Source organism: Camelus bactrianus, chromosome 29 (genome assembly GCF_048773025.1).
Source record: "Camelus bactrianus isolate YW-2024 breed Bactrian camel chromosome 29, ASM4877302v1, whole genome shotgun sequence".
In the NCBI taxonomy this organism is placed as follows: domain Eukaryota; kingdom Metazoa; phylum Chordata; class Mammalia; order Artiodactyla; family Camelidae; genus Camelus; species Camelus bactrianus.
This window is the reverse complement of record NC_133567.1, coordinates 16,807,234-16,829,294: the sequence shown is the minus strand read 5'-3', so window position 1 is coordinate 16,829,294 and position 22,061 is coordinate 16,807,234.

Below are 22,061 nucleotides of genomic sequence, written 5' to 3'. Positions count from 1 at the left end.
ATTTTTCCAGATAGTCAATACCAATGGCCAACTTGAAGTTTTATTCTCCTTGAGGCAGAAGTAGTTTTTGTTGGAGCAGGTTACTACCTCCATGTATGAAATGACCCAGAACTAAGTCCACACATTTCTTATCCGCTAGGTGAGGAACTATATCATGGTGTTAAACATAAATATATACTAAATGACTTCCCATTTATACCTTACTCCTGAACTCTATATTCAGATAACCAATTGTTTATTTGTAATCTTCACTCAGGTATCTAATTGCTATTTCAAACTTGTTTTGTGAAAAAAGGAATTCTTGATTCCCCACTCAATATTTTTTTCCCCCACACTATTTTCCAGTATAGTAATTTACAACTTGTTTATGCCTTTAGCTCAGGATCCAAACTTTGGAGTGGTTCTTGACTTCTCTCCTTCACATTACCCAATCCATCAGCAAATTCTTCTAAGTTAATTCAGTATCTGACTGCCTCTCACCAGCTCCAATAGTGTGAGCCAACATGACCCCTGATTAGATTACTGTACTAGCCTTCAAACCATTCCTCTGCTCTCATCCCTGCCTTTTCTACCACCTGTTCTAAGCACAACAGCCACAGTAGTAATTTTAAAATATAAATAAAACTTTGTCACTATATTCAAAGTACTCCACTGGCTTGCAGTCTCATTCAGAGTGAAGGCAAAGTCCTTACAGTGTCTACAATACCCTTGAAGATTTGGCCCCTAACTCCTTTTTGATTTCAACCACTCTTCTCCTAACTTCTGGACTCCATATTCTGGTCTCTTTTTTATTTATCTATCTTTTTGCAAATACCACACTATCTTTTTTTTACTACAGGTTTACATAGGCTTGGATACCCATTCGTGTAAAACTCACAACCTTTTTCTTCCATACTGACTTAGTTCTATTCTTGGCTTGATCATATACACCTAGAATCAGCTTGTCAATTTCTACAATACACACACACACACACACACACACACACACACACGTACACATCTGTTGGGATGCAATTGAATCTGTAGATAATTTTGAGAACTGACACTACTACACTATTAAGGGTTTTATACAGTTTTTATATGAAGAAAGATTTTATTTTTCTGTTGCCTGAAGCAAGTTTTACTCCAGGAATGAATATTCAATATTGTCAAACGTCTTTTCATCACCTTTGATGATTACGTATTTGTTGTTCTTTGTTTTTCATATATGATTACATATTAATAAGATTTTCTAATACGGACTCCTTATAATCTTACTGGAACACACTCCCACTTGGATATGTTTTTATTACTTGATTAATAACATTCTAGATTTGTTTTGCTAGTATTTCATCAAGAATATTCATTCTTAAATGAGTCCTCTCTTTAGTCTCTCTGTCAGTTTTTGCTAAAGGGTTTTGTTACAAAACACATTAATTTGAAACAAATTAATATGGCTTTCTTCTTTTTCTATGCCCTTGAACTATTTTTAGGAGACAATTATTTGTTTCTTGTAAATTTGAAAGAAATTAAAATACCAAATGAGTCTAAAAACTCTCTTTAGGAAATCTGAAACATTGGTCATTAAATGTCTTTTGTGATAATTGTTCTTTTAAATCACTGAACTTGGGGAAATTATTTTTATTAATTTACATTTTCCTGGAAGATTATGTATTTCAATAAGCTGTTCAAAAGCATTAGCTTAGGTATTCCTTTCTAATGTTCTTATATATCTATTTTCTCTTGCTCACTTTTAGTTTATTTTACGTATGTATTTTATGTACTTTTTTTTCTTGATTTTATTTAGGACCTTCTCAACTACATCAGGCTTTTCCATTGTTTTTAATGAGGTAGTATTAGATTCTCTTAAAATATGTCAACTTCTGCTATAATCCTCTTTTGTTTCCTCTGGTTAATCTTATATCTGTGATTTTTAAAATTTAGTCTAAAAGTAAGTAATTTATAGTTGCTGAATAGTAAAATCTTTAAGAAGCTGAAAATTTCAGCTTTCACATCACTGATTCAATTTTTACAATATGGATTCTTTACTGCTTTCAAAGCAGTTTTAAAATTAGTTATTGTATCTTTTGTTTCCTTTCATTTTTTTCCCCTTATCTCATTCAGCTCTGCTTGCCCTTCTGTCTGGCTCCCAGCTCACTCCTTTTTGTATCTCTGTCTATTGTCTTATCCTCTCATCTTTCATCTCTTATTTCATGGTGTTCATTTCTTTTTCTTTTTACTGCAAGACAAAGCAGGCGCTTTCTAAAGTCTACTTCTTTATTCTGTAGTATTTGTTTTATTTTTAAAGTCGTTTTTTCCTCTGGTTTTTAGAGGTTGTGGGCTCACCCTATCTTACCATGAGTAATCCTATTCTAGGCTACATTTTATGATTTTTTCCTCCTTGCCCAACCTTGAATGATGAGATATTATCAGTAATCAACATTTCCCCAAAACTGAGTGGGTATGCTAACCTTTTTTCTCTCTGTGTGGTGTCATTGCCCACTGTATCTGGGAGCAAGACTACTAATGCAGAGGAAAACCCAGTCAGGGTAGTTGGGGGAAAACAACCGTTAAAGCCCACTAATTTTTTTTTTTAATTTGGAGGTACCCTCAGCTTTCCCATGGAGTTACTTTCTAAAGCTCTTTGTCCTTAGTGGAGAAAAAGATCCTACAGCAAATGCTCCCTGCATTTCCCGTGGGTTAACCTTGTTTCCAGCTCAGTGTCCCTATCAATTAGCTTCTGTGGGGTCCAAATATTTGTCTCTTGTCTTTCTGTATTGTCATTCTGCTTTATTCATTAATTTTTGTTTCCAAAAAACTATCCAGAGAGTATCTAGCTGAAATTCTTTTGTGTTATTTGCAGTGAAATAATACTTTTCATTAACTTCTGGTACTGATACATGGTTCCTCCAATTTTTGTATCATTCTAATAACTTCAGAAGGCAGCTGGAACAGGAAACTTAGTCACCTGGACTCATTATGAAACTTCAGCTAGTAGGTAAAAGTCGTGTTTATATAATTGTTGATTTTTTCATTGAAAACAGGTCTGTGAATGATTGTGATAGACATTGTAATACCTCCATAATGTAAGATTATTAGAATATATAGAAACTGCATATTTTTGAGTTCTTGCATCTGGTCCTTTACTTCTGACATTTTGGATGTTCGCTACTCACACTCTGAAACTATGAAAGGTAGACGCTCCCATGGCCCCATGCGTCAGTCAGATCTTTGTTAAAACGAAGCACATGGGCACAGATGTGCAGCTTTGCAGACCTCGTGCAGAGATGCTCTGGAGTCCATCAGGATGAACTGGTGGGGACTGTGTATTCCTTACACATTCAGGGTGAGGCTGAACCTCTCATGTGACAAGAGTGAATGGAGTGCACGGAAGAGTCAAGCTGTATGTCAAAAATGAACCATGAACATGTGTGAAAATAGCACTTGGAAGTGAATTTGTATACCAGCTTTCCACTCTGCAGCCACTTGTCTCACCAGGAACATCACACCTTCAGCAGAAATTTGTAAGGGGATAGACATAAGGGACAGACACAAACATCTAGCAAGTGAAACAGTAGCTCAAGGGTTTTGATATGTCAGTCTGTCTCTATTCCCTTCTAATGTCTGCTCTTTTCTCAGAGCACTGTGAGTGGAGGTTCGTGTCTGCATTTGTGTGGAATTCAGTCAATTTGCACCAGAGCCCCAGCAAAGGATGCATTTGCTTTCATTTTTAGATCTTAGAAACTGAAATATACCTTGAGAATTAACTGTCAAGATGGTGATGCAATGTTAAAACTGCAAATCACAAATACAAATGAAAATGTAAGGTTTGTAACATTTATATTGCATTCTTTACTCTCCCAGCTAGATTCCACTTTTTTTTTTTATTCAAACAGCCTAGTCCGATAATAATCTGAAATACCATAGACAGTACATTCTTTGGTGAATAAACCTTTGCATTTTGTTATTTCCCATCTTCGGTCCCTGAAATTCCAGGCTGAATATTGCAGGACTGGAAGCTTTTTATTCTGCAACGTGAATTGTGCAAATGTCTATCTACGTACAGGCACAATCCATTTTAAATATCCACAAATTTCCCTAAAGTCCCAAGTGGTTTCCTTGGCAACAAGGCTGCTGAAATGTAAAGGGCTAAGGTAGTTAGGATATTGCCCATCGTTCTCCCTCTCTAGGTTATTTTAAATAGCTGCAATTTTCTTTGCACATCTGAAAAAAAAAACCCACAGTGGTTGGAGATACAAAGGCAAATGTGAGAGACATTAGAGAATAGTAGTACGTCAGAGCCTAATTTGTGTGGACAAATTATTACTTTCACTGCTCCCTGATTTGTAGAGCACCATTTTCATATGCCAAATTGTAGTACAAAAGAAGAGCAAACCATAAATACATCAGAATAATTTTTAGATCGAATGAGATAAAATATCTGCAAATAGCTTTTGACAATAGAGGCAGTGATTAATAATGGCAAGGTATCGATGCAAATCCTTTTCAGTTCACCAGGGGCGCATGCATCTGATGAGGCCGGACCTTGACACAATGAGCAGAAGGGAATTAAACACACTGAGGTGGACAAGGAATATTCTCCACAACGCTTCAACCCTACACCCCTCGATGAAACTCCAAGTCCTTCTATGCGTGTTTGGTAAATTATTTTTGTAAGCTTTTCGTATATTATTGCAGGTAGTATTTGCTCTTATTTATCAATCTGCCTTTCACCACACTTCCTCACCTGGTTTAGCACGGTGCTGTAATTATTTGTTTTAGTTGTATCCAGGGAATACATACCACATGGATTCCCAAAACAAAGGAAAACTCTCCCCTGGTAGAATTTTGTGCCTTGAATTGCAAAATCTGCTGTCAGTTTCTTATCTTCATTCCTCCTACCTGTGTGAGGACCTTAGTGATGGGGGCACACATGTAGCAGCAACTCCCAGGAATCCATCCCTTCCTGGAAATAACCTGTTACAAATTATAAGGCAGTATTTGTAAACCCCATCTGACATAGCTATAAAGCTAGTGATAAGATGTTTTTGGTGACATTCGTTCTCTGTTAATCAAAATCATTATTGATTGTCAGTGATCACAACCTTTGTATCACTAACATATTGTCAATCCCACTTAACCATCATGAACACGTTTTCTTTTTTTAAATTAAAAACAATCCAATATAATTTTAAAGATTACTTTCCGTTTACAATTATTACACAATATTAGTATATTCCCCACCTTGTACAGTACATCATTGAGCCTGTCTTACACCCCGTAGTTTGTATCTCCCACTCTTTCACCTCTAGATTGTCTCTCCCCAACTCTCCCCCCACTGGTAACCACTAGTTTGTTCTCTACATCTGTGAGTCTGCTTCATCTTTATTATATTCACTAGTCTGTTGTGTTTTTTAGATTCCACATGTAAGTCATATCATACAGCATTTGTCTTTCTCTGTCTGATTTATATCATTTAGCATAATGACCTCCAAGTCCATCCATGTTGCTGCAAATAGCAAAATGTCATTCTTTTTTAAGGCTGACTAGTATTCCAATGTATGTATGTGTTTATATACATAAAGAAGATATGATGTATATATATATACATTCATCTCTTAATGGACACTTAATTTGCTTCCATGTCTTGGCTATTGTAAATGATGCTGCTATGAACATTGGGTTACATGTATCCCTTCAAATTAGTGGGGTTTTTTTTTTTTCAGCTATATACTCAGGAGTGGAACTGCTGGGTCATATGGTAGTTCTATATTTAGTTTTTTTGAAAAACCTCCATATTGTTCTCCACAGTGGCTGCACCAATTTACTTCCCACAACGTACAAGAGCTCCCTTTTGTCCACATGAACATGTGTTTCCTTGCCTACTGCTTGTCCATTCTATTGGATAATGTTCTTCCAAATCATAAATATGGAACAAGATTAGTGTTAATTTTTATTCTTAAGGTTCTTTCCTGCATATGATAGGGAAAAATGCAATGCTGTGATGGTTTCAATAAGACTTTTGTACAGATTTCTGAGTCTATAGGTTATCACTTTCAAAAAATATTTTAAAGTAATATAAAATACATCAAAATATTTTAAAATAACATCTTATGATAAATGCACTCCCTACAAGTTGTGTTACTCCTAACTAATAACATTACTCCTTAGACTTTGCAATCCAGACCTTTCATACCTACCACCCTCATCACCTTCCTCCCTGTAGTCTGTTTCTTCTTTTTTTCTTTCTCCCTCTCTTTCTTGCTCTTTTTTTCCTTTCCTTTCATCTTTCTTTCCATCCTCTACTTCTTCTTTCCTCCCTCCATCCCTCTCTCCTTCTTTCTTTCCTTCTTTTCTTCTTTTTCTTTCTTTCTGTTTCTTGTTTACAAGTGTTCATTGGTAAAACACTTGGTAAATATTCATGCAAGGGAACATGCTCTTTAGGGTAAATTATCTTTTAACAAATAATTACAGTAATGCCACAAGTAGAGACTGTTGCATTTTTTTATATCCCTAAGGCTTGGTATCACATGTAATATATACATAAAGGATTTAGTAAACATTAGCTCAAGAATAAATGGAAGTATCTAGAAGGTGATTTGTGATAATAAAACATGATAATTCTATTTGAAGTGTTAGCTATTAGGAATCATATATGATTTTAGAATTTATGTTAAGTTCTGACGTGGCTAGACTGAAATAGAGAGTAGTGGAGGAAAATAAAATGAGAAAGATTACAAAAGCCATTACAGTTTATTCTAAGGAGTTTTGAACTTTATCTTGTAGTTAAAGATTCCTAAGATTTTTAGTACATAAATCCTTCTAAATCTCACGAGAAATTTCTGTCTCTGTCTCTTTCTGTGTGTGTGTGTGTGTGTGTGTGTGTATTTATACCCCAAAATGTCCTTTAAAATTGAGGACTGCGTAGCTACCAGAAGCCCATTATTAGGTCCTTCATACCCTTGCTACTCAAAGTGAGGTCTGTTAGTATCACCTGGAGCTTGTTAAAAATGCAGATTCTCAGGTAACACCTCAGACTTAGCGGATTAGAATTCTAAAAAGGTATCAAATGATCCATATACATTCCAGTTTGGGAACTACTGATCTAGGCCTGAAGTTAAAACACCATAGTAAACAATGATCAAAATACTACAGAAGCAGAATAATGGAATGCAAAGCTATGCCACATTCGCCTGTCTTTGAGAAATTCTACTCCTGGAATGCTTAATTATTTTCCTAAAACAATTGTTTTAGGAAACACATCTTGAAGACAACAGTCCTACTCCTCACCAGAAAAAAGAAATTTCTATATGGCATAAAGGAGGCAGCAGAGTGGTTAAGTGTAGTTAGGTTACTAAGTTGGAGCCCCTGATTCTAATATTTCTCTAATTAACTGTGGAACCTTGGATTCTTCTGGGACCTCAGTTATTTCTTGTCATTTTTTTGATGATGACAAAAGCCCCTTGCAAGCTCAACAATCAAGAATAAATACTTCTGACAAAAAATACAAAAATGTGGGAAGATGGCAGAGTTGGTAGTGTAGTTTTTAAACCTTCTCAAAACTGCACAGAAACAGAGAAATAAGATAGAAAAATAAAAATCCACAAAACTTTAACAACAAATGTAGATGGGGGGATAGCTCATGAACCCCAAATACTCCTGGCTGGAGATAGACCATGAAGAGCTGGTGGGCCTCACATTCACCAACAGCTTCACTGAGATGCCCAGTGGGTTAGTCAGAGCAGCAAACAATACAAGCTTCTGGGTGTGGTGAGGGCACGGAAACTGCAGTAAGGTGGAATAATTATGAAGTGGTCTGTGGCCCATGAGATCTTAAAACTAGCCAATGAAACTTCTCAAGATAAAGATATATTAGCTTTTTGTTTATTTTTTTTTAATCACTGTGTAACAAACAACTACAAACTCAGCAACTTAACAAAGCACTCATCACTGAAGCAGGGTGGGGAAACAAGAGTGCTGACTTAAGTAACATCAGAAAATAATGCTTTGACTAGACATTGTAAAACTAAACACAAAAGGAACTGCACATACTACCTGTAATCCAAATGATAAAGTGGTTTCTTACGTGAGTATGGGTTAACAATTCTGAAACCGCTGTACGTTATACTAGAACTGAGCAAACATGTAAATAATAACCAATGACATAACAAATAACCACCAAAGAGGAATTATTTCAAGACAATTTAAATTTAAAAAACTAAATAAATAAAATTTAAATGAAAGAAAAAAAGGAAGAATAACTGCAAACAAAGCCCAAAAGCAAAAATTTAAATTCTTTTCAATAATCATATCATCAGAGGTAGTGTTAACAATAGTTTCACAATTGCAATAGTATGTGTATCGTGGGATAAAACGAATGACTGACTATATTGGTGTAGTTGAAGAGTGGCTTTTCACTGAGGGGGAACAATACAAAAATAAGATTAACAAGATTAAGAAAAGTCTCTATAGTTCTGAATTTGAGTACAGAATCAAAGTAAGATTTTATAATCTATTTTATGTTATAAAAACTATTTTCTCTGTCCACAAAAAGAGCTAGAAACAATAACCACACCAGTAATAATAAAAAATCCCTATCTAGGTTTTGGTGTCTAAATGCCATTTTCAACAGTAAGGAATCAGAGCTCCTTGGAAAAATGGCTGATTCAAAATTCAGGGCATGAAATACATTAGATTAACCTGGAAAATTTTGTCATACTAGAAGGAAAATAAGGACTTCTAGGGTCATGGCCAGAGAACTTTGCCACAAACCATATTGGAGCATCAATATATATAATAAATATATCAAATAGTTTTGAATATATGTGTTTATAATGATACTGTAAAAAGCAAAGCAAAAAAAAAAAAAATCAAATCCTAAAACCTCACCAGTTATCTTTGAACAATGTGACTATCCATCCTGGTTTGTCAAAGGTAGGCATTCTGGATTATTGTGTTGTCCCAGTATCGTTATTAACAGTGTCTCCTTTCTCTTAAAAAATGTCCAGGTTTGGACAATAATTTGTATATTCAATTTACCTTTGTCGGATGCCAGAGGGACAACATACTAAATTTTAAAATTGCAAATAGAAAGCAAAAAGCATTTTATCCTGATTTTTTTGTTTAACACTGTACGTCAGAATAACTAGTAGTCAAGACAGAGGTTTTCATTATAAAGTATTTCAGCTAACTAATGAATAAATATTGATAGAACTTTAAAATCAACAGTTTTTCAACCTCTATTTGATAAATGAATCTAGGTAATTATTATCAATAAGGGAGCTGGTCAGATATTATATCATTTTTGTTGGAATTATGGCACGTCACTTATGAAATATTTTTGCCAAAAACTTAAATGTAACCAACTTTATTGTTTTTTTCATCTTTTCTAATCACAAGTTTACAAGACATACAAGGGAGGAAGAAACATGTTAAATAACACCCTAAGGAGGAGATTAGCAAAGTCCAGACTGTGGGAAACTGTAGGCCTAAATCCCAGTTGCAAGGGGGTGGAAAAACAGAGAAATAGGCAGCAGATCCTGTAAATCAAATGAGACTTAAGAAACATATTGCCCCATTGCAACATACAAAGTTAATTTGGATATGGTTTCACACTAACTCTTTAAAATATTATAGGACAATCATGCAAACTGATTGGATATTTAATGACATCAGGGAATTAAAAGATTTTAAGTGTATAACATATTGAAATACAGTTCAAAAAGCCCTTCCATTTAAGAAATACACACTGATGTATTTATGGATCAAAGATATGTGGTCTGGAGTTTTATTTGAAATAATTGGAGGGAGGGGGTGTGAGGGTTATAGATAAAATCTTTTGGGACATATGTTAATAATTATGGAAGCTGAGTGGCAGGTGAGTGATTGGTGTGTCGGGGGGTTAGTATGCTATTCTCTCTGCTTTTAGTATGTTTGAAAATTTTCATAATAAAATGTTTACCCAAAAGTTCAGGGAAACAAGTGAATATATGCTTACTTATCTGAGAAATGTAGCAGAAATATATTTAACAGCTGCGTATCTTCACTGAGACAAGTCATGCTTCTCCCTATTCAAGAAAATTCTGTTAAGAGATGAACAGGGGGAGACATTTCCTCCATACATGAAACATCTTGTTCTCATCCACTCAGACCTGAAAGGGAGAATGAAGCCCATTCATGTAATTTCCAGACACTGCTACTCTCATAAAATCAAAATTCCTTCAGAAATAGGCTTTTCTTTGTAATCTGGTATTAAGTGGTCATACTATTTTGCCCCTAAATGGAAAGTCATTAAAAAATTCAATAACTGGTTAAATGTACTCATATATGGGCTATTTTTGGAACACAAAAGTGAAAAATTATATCTGGACACAAATTCTTTTCAGTTAACCTCAACTACAAAATAATAATTAATAATAATAATAATAATAATAATAATAATAAATAAACACTGAACAACAAAAGAGCTATTAAAATTATTGCTGCTTATAGCATGAGGAACACGATGATACATTAATGATTTCTGCTAAAATATTAAAATCCTTTGCCATCAAGTCAAATCACCACCTTATTTAAGGGATCATTTTTATCCAAGCACGCATCTTATTATAAGAACGTATTATATGCATTAGCATTTGAAATGTCTCTTTATTTAGTATATTGTGAAGACAATACTATTCACTTTTTTATAAGGCCATATTTAAAGTAACTTTTATCAAAAGAGAAAAAATCTTAAGAGCTTAACACATGGAATCAATGCTCTATTTTAACCAATAAAATAATATCCTGTAAACTAAGAGAAAGAAGAAACCATTAACAGTAATACTGAGCATGCTTTTGTTTTGAACAATTTTTGAGTATAAATTTTTCATGTGCTTTAAAAATTATATTGGCAACAGAGATCAAGTTTTAAAGAGTGAGGAGACCGTCAATAGCATTAAAACACTTCCTTGGACCAGACTTTAAGATGTTTCATGTGGTATTCCTGCAGTTTCTCTTATCACATCATATAGCTTGTTTAGAATATTGGAGATTCTGGCCTTATTGAGCCAAAGGAGGAAGACGTAAAATCTTGGCCTCAAATCTCAGATCCTTTAAAAGTGTACTATTTTCGTATTTCATTTTTAATGTTTAGGTCATTTCTTCTTTTAGGCTGTGAGTTTAAGAATGCCCAAAGACTGCATAACACGTCCACTCAAAACCAATGAATGATCTCATAAAATATATATGCAGTTTGGAGAAGGTATCTTGTTCATTTTATATTCCCTTCATGATTCTATAATAAACATGAAAATATGGTTTATTATTTAAAAAGCTATGTATAAAAGATTTGGATAGGAAAAGAAGCAATAATTGGGTTCCAAAGTCTTTCATCTCTAGATCATTAGTAACCAATATCTCGTACTCAAAAGGGCAATGTATTTACCATCTACTCATCATTATCCTCCAGAAAAATAGCACTTACGTGTAACAAAGAGTGACTGGTGTATCTTAGATTTACTAGGTAATTGGCAAAAAATGAACTATGATAATTTTTGGTACAATCACAAATTAAAGCAGTATGTTACTCAGCTCAAACTAACGGTCTGACAGGCAGTGTTGTCTGGGAGACTCGGAGGTCTCTCCCTATGTATCTTACTTTCAGATGCAGTTTGTTCTGGGCTTTGTAGTAAACTATAGCTCCCTTTTAATTTTAATTTTATGTCTATATTTTAAATTCCATTCTTTTTCTTTTATAGAGTTAGATCTTTTTTATCAGAAATATTGTGATTACCAAATACCGACAGAAAAACAGAAATATTTAAGGAAATTTTAGATTCTATGACTAAAGTTCAGGTAAGAAGAAAGTGGCTCCTTCAAAGGTAAATTTGCTCTCCTAAGAAAAAATATACGTTATTTTGATTTTCTAAAGGGAAGAAAGAGTTCAAACGTTACTTTGGAAAAGCTTACACTTAGGTTGATTTGTTTATTAACTTTGATATAGTCCAATCTAATTAATTCTGAATCAAAGCCTGCCAAAGGTAACAAATAGCATATGCTGGGGTAAGGTGCTTTATTCAGAAACTTGAGTTTTCCCTGTTTCCAGATGAAAATTGATATCTTCCTGATTTATGACAAACTTTTACAGGAAAAAAATAGAAAAGTGGAATGTGAGGCAATCATTGTTTATGAATGGTATATATTTGTATTCATTATAATTACATAAACCCAAGTACGTTGTAGAAAAAATAAAAAAGATACCTCTTTAATAGTCATATCTTTTAACTGAATAACTCTTGTAAGCCTCTTAAGCTTTATTACTCCTTATATTTTTGACCATATATGCGTATGTGTGTGTGCATACATTTGCATTATTGTTTGAAAATCACTTCTATCCTTCCTTGAATTCTCTCAGTAGTCATCTTAATTATGTTCTCTTCTCACACAGACTTGACAATAATCATTAGTAAGTCCTAACTAATGAAAACACACACACAAAACTGTTCTTGATCATTTGATAACTGGTTATATTTTCATCTGTTTTCTTAGTATGATGAGCCAGGATGAGATAGTTAAACTTATTGTACAAATTGTTCTCAAATACAAATTAACCAAAAGTGATGATGCATGAATCTAAAATCAAAGACTCTAAATTAAGTAGTCTATGATTACGTACATTTCCTTTAAACATGAATATGATGAATGTGGCATTTCTGAAGGACATTAATATTGGGGAAAATTGATGTCATTTAATTTATGAATGATAATAAAGCCATACTTTATTTATGCCAATAATTCTTACCAGTACTACAGCTAATTTTTATACTGAGTATGATTATTATAACTCTATTCCTCATTGACCTTACCCAGAAAAGGAATGAAGGAATGCTTTGTGGTTCTGGATTTCAAAAATGAATGCATGATAGATGTGCATTGAGACTTAATTAGTGGCACTCATTAATCTGTATAAAAGTAGAATTTTATAATGGATGAAATGTAAATGTGGAGTAAGACTTCAGTATCAAGTAAGCCCCATCGTGGCAGACATATACGTTTAGGCATTACTGTGAATGTTACTTTAACTCTTTGTACCTGCTTCTCAGTGATCAAATTAATGCCACCCATGTGCCCAGAGAAAATTAGACAGTAATTACATTTTATAGCTCTTCCTGGGCATTGTAATATATTATCAGCATGAATTATTTCATTAATTCTTAAAAACAACTTTGAAGCAGAGAAAATATCCTTTATTCCAAGTAGGGAAATTAATACTTGGTGGCAAAGCTAACTGAACAAGGTGGTAGAGTTGCAAGTATGTTTGTCTTGAAAGTGTTCGAGTTTGTATGCTTCCAAGGCCTGTGTTTTAAAACACTCTGGTATTCTGAGTAGTCAATGATACTAACTAGAACATGCATAATTTTACTGTACCCAACAAATGCACTATTTGAACAGTGATATTAGAATCACATTTGACTTCTTAACATCTGGGTCTTCTCCTAGACTTGCTCATCTTAGTAAATTACATACCATTCAGTCAGTATTTTTCAGTCCCAAACCATGGAGCCAGACTTTACTCTTCTAACATCCTACATCCAATTCCTTAGAATATTCTGTCCGTGTGCCTTTAAAATAACTGGCTGATGTATTCTGTTGTATTAAAAATATACTATGTGTTTTTCATTATTGTTTTTATTTTGCATTTAGGCTCTGATATGATGCTTTATATTTTGTGATTTGATCAAATTGAATCAGTTAGGGAACATATTATAAAAGTTCCCTTATCAAAATTTAATTTGTAAAAAATGATATACTAAACATGCATAGAAATGACTCCTCAATTATAAATAAAATGTAGCCTCTAGATTTCTTTTAAGATTGTGCTTGTCTATATTTCAACAATGATCTTTCACAAATAGGTTTATTTGTGCCACAAAAATAATCACATTTTACATAGCATTCTTAAATGTAGTAGGAAAATAGTGTTTTTATAGAAAAATAATTAAATGATTCTTAACACTATTTTTCACTTTGCACAACGTGCATATTGATGCTTTTACTTCAAAATGTGGAAAAGATACATTGTGAGAGTCTATAAACGTGAAAAAGTTAGGAGGGCACACATTTAAAATTGCATATCAACTCTAAGCTATTAACACTGGGTGCCTAAAGCACGGTGTTGAAAATTCTTGCCTGTATTCGGAGTCAGAGTGAAGATGGCCCTGACTGTTCAGTGCTGACTGCCACAGGCAACAGAGAGGAGAATGGCAGTATGACACACATTCACTATGTGTGAACACGGAAGAACAAAATTCTGACTTTTTAAAAAAAAACTTCTAAATAGTAACTTCCATTAAAGAAGGGATATACCTTACTCATCTCTGCTTTCAAAATATTTAGCATAGGTTTTATATATAATATTCTCATATGTTGAATAACTCAATACAAGTAAGAAAAAGTAAAAATCACTCACTCTTTAAAACTTACTTAATCTTTTGTAACTTGCTTTTCCACTAACAAACATTTTTTGTGATATTCATTCATACTGATGCATCTGGCTGTAATTCAGTTATTTTCACTAATTCTCAGTAGACCTATGGATGTACCACACAATAGAGCTATGCTTTTCCCATTGAAGAAGACTTTGATATTTTCCAGATCTGCTGTTACCTATAATGTGGCTACATTACCTACAATCTGTACATAAACACATCTTGCACACCTGTAAAAATTCTCTAGGATGTATGTTCAGGATAAGAATTTCTAAGTCATAGGTGAACTCATCTTTAGTTTTGCTGGAGGAATGCAAAATTGCTTTCCAAAAGGTTACACCAAGTTTTGCAAACACACATGTCATTATAAGAAATCTTGTTCTGCTACATCCTTGTTAACACTGGTACTTTTAAATTTTTTGCCAATCTGGTGACTGTGAAATAGTATGTTATTGTGATTTTAATTTCTTTACCTAATTATCATTCAGATGACACATCTTTTCATATTTTTATTGCTTGCCCTTGTTTTATTTTCTGTAGAAATCTGTTTGGAATCTTTGTTCTTATTTTGATTGGATTTCAAATTGACTGTAGGTTTCTCTTATTGATTATAAGAATTTACTTTTTATTCTTTGTACTAACCCTCTGGTTGTTACCTTTTTAGCAAATATTTTTTTCCCAGTTTATAGCTTGTCTTAACTTTTTAATGGTACCCTTAAATATGCTTAACCTTTGAAGTTTATTGAAATAAAATGGATCCTTTTTTTGTGTATTCATTCACCATATATTCAGTAATGTATATATTACTAAATGTTGTAGGTACTGGGGATATAGCCTTGAACAAAGCAGATTAAAAACCTCTACTGTTACAGGACAAGGTATATAGTATGAATGTGTTTTGAGGGGTGGTGTCAATGAATAAAATAAACAATGTGTTAGATGGAGATATCGGATAGGAGAAAAATAAATCAATAAAAGAGAGTTATGACTGCAGGGATAAAGGGGTGCAGTTTTAGGCAGAATTACTAGGGAAGGTTATCCTGAGAAAGTGATATTTGAATAAATACTACAAGAGGTGAGTGGTTGAGTCATCCAGATATCAGATGGAAGAGTGTCTCATTCAGAGGGAAGGACAAGTATAAAGTTTCTTGGGGGGGGATGTGTTCTGCTTGTGAAAAGGATGGAGTAGGTTAGAGTAACTGGAAAGAAAGATTAAGTGGTTTGGGGGGACGGGTTGTCAGATTCTATAGGACTTTGAAGACCATCTTAAAGCCTTTACTTTTTATTCTGAGGTAGCAAGTTATTGGACAGTTTTGAGCAGAAGAGAGACAAGATCAGACTAATGATTTAATGCATTTTGGCTTCTGTATTAAATATAGGTAAAGAGGGGCAATGATGGAATCAGGGAGACCAGTTAGAAAATTTTTATACTGATCCAGGGGAGAAAAGACTGTGGTTTAGACAAGGGTAGTAGCTGTAGATGCGAAGAATAGTGTTCAGATTCTAAATATGTTTTAATGTCAACTGATAGGATTTGCTGACCGATCAGGTATTGGTTATAAAAAAAAAAAAAAAAGAATCCAAGATGTTGGCCTGAGGAATTAGAATAAAGTTGCTATTTACTGAGATGAAGATTGGGGGTGGGCTGTTTGGAATAGGGGAACATAAGGGCTTTGATTTGGACAGCTTTAATTTGTGTTGTCTGAGGAAATGGAAATGTTGAATAAGCACTCGCATGTGCCTGCCTGGATCAGGGTAGATGTATAAACTGAAGTCACCAGCACATGTGAAACCATGAAAGCGCAGGATAGAAGAGAGGTTTGAGAAGCAAGATATAGGACATGCTAATATTTAGAAGTCAATCAGATGATGCATATGCAGAAAAAAAGGTGTGGTGTCCTGGAAGCCAAGTGAAAAAGTGACAAGAGTGATTAGTCGATGCTTCTTAGACATCAAACCAGATGCCATTTTTCTACTCGGTCTTCTCTTCTCTGTGTTAAACATATCCAGATTGCATAAATTTTATTTTTTACTCTTGTTTCAAGTCACTTCACCAGTGCAGTTAATTTTCTGTTTTTATATTCTCTTTATGTGAGATGTGACATAAAGCTTAGTACAGTGGATGAAAGCTCTGATACTCAAGCTAGTCTGCTTCTACCCCTGACTGGCTGGGTAACCCTGGACAAGCATAACTTCTCTCTGCCTCAATTTTCCCATCTGTACAACAAGAATAACATCTCATAAGATGATTGTGAAGCCTATTTGAGATCTAAATAAAGTTAAGTATTTTCATTATTGTGAGTTGATGAACTTAGCATTTAATTCAGGCCTTCAATTACAGTACTACCAAAAACTAAATTTAAAGTGAAGACGGGTATGCAGGGAATCAAGGCCAGGGTTATGAACTGCATGCATGGGAGAGCACATGGTTGCCAAAAAGAAAGTGGAGGAAAAGATAAAAACATATATAAGACTTTTCTCCATAAATAGTGAATCTTACTTTTAAGAGGGAAAAAAAAAGCATTTATTCTTTTTTAAATAAAGGGAATCTTGGGAAATTTGTGATCGACCTCAAAATGATGCCGGCTAATTGATTGCCAAGTACTATTTAGATGTCCTGTCTATGGTACTTAGGCACATTGCCTCTTCTTACCCTAGAATTTATTGCACTGTTTGGTAATTCCTGATCATTTGTTGGAATTCCAAACTAGACTGTGTGCTCTGTGTAGATGTGAGGTTTTTTTTTTCTTCTTCTGTGCATTATGGTATTCCCAATCCCCTATTCAAAGAATATTCTGAATACAAATTTTTGAATGGATTTTGAGAAGAATGTTAACAGACTCACATGTAGAGCTGAACTGTATTCTTTTTCTGACCTATCTATGCAATGACAGATACTGCCATCCCCCAGCCTCAAAATTGCCAAATATTCCAAAATCTCAATTTTTTATAAAGGTACAAATAATAAAGCTGGAAGAGTCTAAGAAAACATGTTAAATTAAGTGGTTTGAGCAGAAAACTAAATTTAGGGGAAGGAATCAAAACTTTGGAAAAGAAAAGTGAATATGAGAAGGGAATATCTACTAACAAATGGAATTTGTTGCATCTGCATGATTTAATGTGCAAATTATTTTTTACTTAAGGGTGACCTAGGTTTGTGTATATATCAATGGCCACGCAAGGAGACATATAAGGGAAGGAAAAGAGAGCTACACTAATAAATAATTTTTTAAACTTTCAGATTTTGCTTATTCACATTTACCAAAAAAGTTGCTATTTTTCTCTTACAGAATACTTGGAAATTGTGATGGCTTGAATATTTTATCCTTCTTCTAGTTCCTTTCATTTTCCAAATTAATAGATTTTATCCTCTCCCAGCTGCCTATCAATAACAGTTAAAACATAGACCTGGACTACATAATTCTCGGGAGACTTGTTACTCCAAATAAAATGGCTTCAAAATAAAAACAGAAAGAGATCAAGGAAAACATAATGAAAATGAAGGTGAGATTCTCTGGTGTGTTGCTTGACTGAAGAAAGCCATAGGTAATTTCTTAAAAGAGATCACCAAATAAAAATGATGAAAATATAAATAATGGAAAAAATGAACAATATTTCCTGAAGAAGAAACTTTTGACTTTGAAGGTGCAGATGGAATTGATAAAGTTAGAGCCACAAATAGAAGATAACAATGATTTGTAAGCACCATGAAAAAAAATATACCTGATAGGAGAGTGGTAATATCAAGTTAGGTGGAAATTTCCAATTTTGATGGTGGAAGCATGAAAGAAAATATATGGGTGCAAAGATTCTATACAGGGTAAACATTAGATCTTTATGGGAGAATAATCTAAATGAATGTTTCCAAACATGGCTTATCTTCACAATTATATGGGGAGCTATTTAAAATGACATTCATCCCTTGGCCTTAACCTTCTGCATTTAAGTGTTTGGGATTAGGTTCTAGAATTGATAGATTTAACTAGTGTTAGTTTTTAGATAATTTTAAAACTGCCTGCAGATGGACATATGGGAACTGTTACTATAAATACTTGGCCAGATATAGGTCATGAAACTGAGCAGCAAAGAGCCAGTGATACCACGGGGACCTTCAAATATCTGTGAGGTACTAAAAAAAATTTTTTTTTCCCTTGCTAACAACTTCCTAGCTCAGGAGAATAAGGGGAAAAAAAATAGGAACTGCTAATGTAGATATAAATGAATCAGTACAGAAAATCTGTTTTATCAAATGATAATGATGTGACTTTAAGAGAAACTTACTGTATCATATGTGGGTGTATGTGCTGTTACACATGGTATTCTCAATACCTATTATAAGTGAATAAATAAACTTGGGAAAATTATTCTACAAAAGATTCTCAAAATGGTGCTTTGACAATACAATCATGAATGACTTTGGTGAAAAAGAACACGGAGAATTATCCATGAACACCAAAGTCTTTTAATACGCACAGATCAAAAATAAAAATAAAAATACACCAAAAAATTCAAAGAAGAAAAATTAGTGAATATGAGAAAACATTAGCAGGTGTATTTCAGAACAGAAATTGGAAGATTAATTCTCACAGTGTATTATCATTTTCAACTGTTATAGAAAACAAAGCTTTTGGTTATACAGTGAGCAAGATTGTGAAAATTCTTCTTCTTGAGCCAAATACTACAATAATAAACCACAAAAGAGGGAAAGATTATCTTCTTAACTTCACCTTTACTTCCATTTTTTATGTCAAGGAGAAAAATCTTCATGTTGAAAAGGTGAAACTAAAATGATGAAGAGAAATAAAATTCAAAATAGTTGAAGAGATAAGAATGGAAAAAAAGTGTAATAATTCTCCAAACACTTCACTTTTCTGGCTCAGAAAGTATCTAATTTAGGGCACTGAGTAATTTTGAATATAAGATCAATGCCAGTAATCTTTGAGGAATTATTGATAATAGGAGAGCTGCCATGAGAATAAAGAAAGGCAAATGTCCAAGTTTCTGAAAAGGTTAGGCAGTGTCTTAAAACTATAGACCAGGGACCTTGACATTTATACTCGGTAAAATATCTGAAGGGAATACTAAATGGATGGATGGTTTTTGAGTACTGAGAAAGGTCATGATTAGCACCAGTCAGCACGTGTTCACCAAGAATAAGATATGGCAGACTGTATTCATTCCCTATTTTTGACATAATCTCTAGGTTGGTGTTTTCAGAGTACTGATATAGAAATAACCTATCTGGATTAACAAAGTATTTTTATCATTTTTTTGGTACAAGATGGAATTGAGTGAACTGGATAATAATGGTGATAGACAGAGTTGCTATTAAATGACCCACCTAATGAATATTTATTAGTAAAATAATATCATCTTTAGATATAAAACTACCTTAATCTTTTAAAGCATTTTTCCCCACTAATATGAAGGAAATATTAGGTGACTGCAATGGTAGGTGGTCCAAATTTCATGTCGTGAGTCCAAGCAACAAAGATTTTATGTACTTTCAAGTATGGAAGTGACATAGTGGTAAACCTCAGCATGTGGCATTTATAAGATCAAAAAAATAGCTGCTCATCATGTAGACAGTTGCAGCAAAGGGAGACACAGGATCTCTTTATGGTCTAGGAAAGAACTTTAAATCTGCAGACTTTGGTATGATACAGCTCATGCACCAATGGAAACTGTTCAAAATGGTCAATACAGTTCAAGATCAAAGACTAAGCAGGCAATTAGAGTCATAGGAGAATACATTTTAGCTTGAAACATTCTTAAGACAGAAGAACCAGAGAGGCATTGTAACCAAGGAAATCAAGTTGGAGTTAGGCGTAATGGTAACTGTGTATGGAGCCAATGTAAAATTCCAAAACATACTAATGTCCAGGTACAGAACATGATTAGAAAATAATCCTACCAAATCTGAGTTGTTTTTAAATTCTATGGGCTTTCAGGCTTTGCAAAGCTAGAATCTTATGTATATATGTTGTTTATTGTGGTAAGAAACATACGACATAAGATTTACATCTTAATCATTTTTAAATATTCAGCTTAGCAGGGTTAAGTATATTCACATCGCTGTGAAACAGATTTCCAAAAACGTTTCATCTTGAAAATATGAAATTTTATGTGCATTAGTCAACAACTTACTTTTTCTTAACCCCCAGCTATTGGTAACCACCATTCTACTTTTGTTTCTATGAATTTGCGTCCTTGAAAGACTTCATACAAGTGGAATGTTGCAGTATTTGCCTTTTGTGGTTTATTTTGCTGAGCATAATATTTAAGGTTCATCCATGTTGTAGCAAGTCAGCATGCTGGAGACCAGGAATGCCGATGTGTAATTTTAGTCCTAGTGTGAAGGTTTGAGAACCAGGAGAGCTGATGGTGTAATCCTAGTCTAAAAGCCGGAAAACTGGACACCCAAGAAAAGCCAGTGTTTTGGTCTAAGTGTAGAGGCCAGGAAAGACCAAGATTCCAGCTTACGTTGTCTGGCAGGAGGAGCTCCCTCTCGTTCAGGCTTTTTGTTCTATTCAGGTTTTCAACTGATGGGATGAGGCTTATGCACATCAGGGAAGGCAATCTGCTTTAATCAATGTACTGATTCAAATGTTAATCTCATCTAGAAACTGCCACAGACCCATCTAGAGTAATGTTTGGTCAAATGTCTGTTCATAATGTGGCCCAGTCAGGTTGACAAATAAAATTAACCATAACAGTAGCTTTGTAATATGATTTGAAATCAGGAAGTACAAGTCCTTCAATTTAAAAAAAATGTTTCGGCAATTCAGAGTTTCTTAAGAATCCATATGAATTTTAGGAAGAATTTTTCTATTTCTGAAAACAAGTGCTATAGGGATACTGGTAGAGATTTCACTGAATTTATAGATAGCTTTGGATAGCATGAATATGTTAACAATATTAAGTCTTTCAATCCATTAACATAAGATATGTTTTTATTTACTTGCATCTTTAATTTCTTTCAGTAATGTTGTGTAGTTTACAAGATTTTATGGTTATGTTTATTTAAAAATTGTATTTTTTTGTTGGTTTCTTAATTTCATTTTTGACTTATTTATTAAAATGCATAGAAATGCACCTTTTTTCCCTCTGTGTGTATGTGTTAATTTTGTATCCTGCAACTTTGCTGAATCTATTTGTTAGTTCTAACTTTTTGTTGTGGGATTTTTAGGGTTTTCTACATTTATGATCATGTCATCTATTAACAGAAATCATTTTACTTCTTCCTTTCCAATTTGGATGCCTTTTTTTCTTTTTCTTACCTAATTGCTTTGGCCAGAACTTTTGATACTATGTTGAATATATGTGGTATGAACAGGTATTTTTGCCTTGTTCCTGATCTTAGAGGCAAAGCTTTCAGGTTTTTTTTTGTTTTGTTTTGTTTTGTTTTTTTAACCATTGTGTATGATGTGAGCTGTGGGCTTTTCATTAATGAACTTTATTGTTTTGAGGTGGTTTCTTTCTATTATTAGCTTATTGAGTGCTTTTATCATGAAAAGGTACTGATCTTATCACATGCTTTTTCTTCGTCAATTGAGAAGATTAAGTGTTTTTTCCATCTTGTTAAAATGGTGAATTACACTGATTGATTTTTGC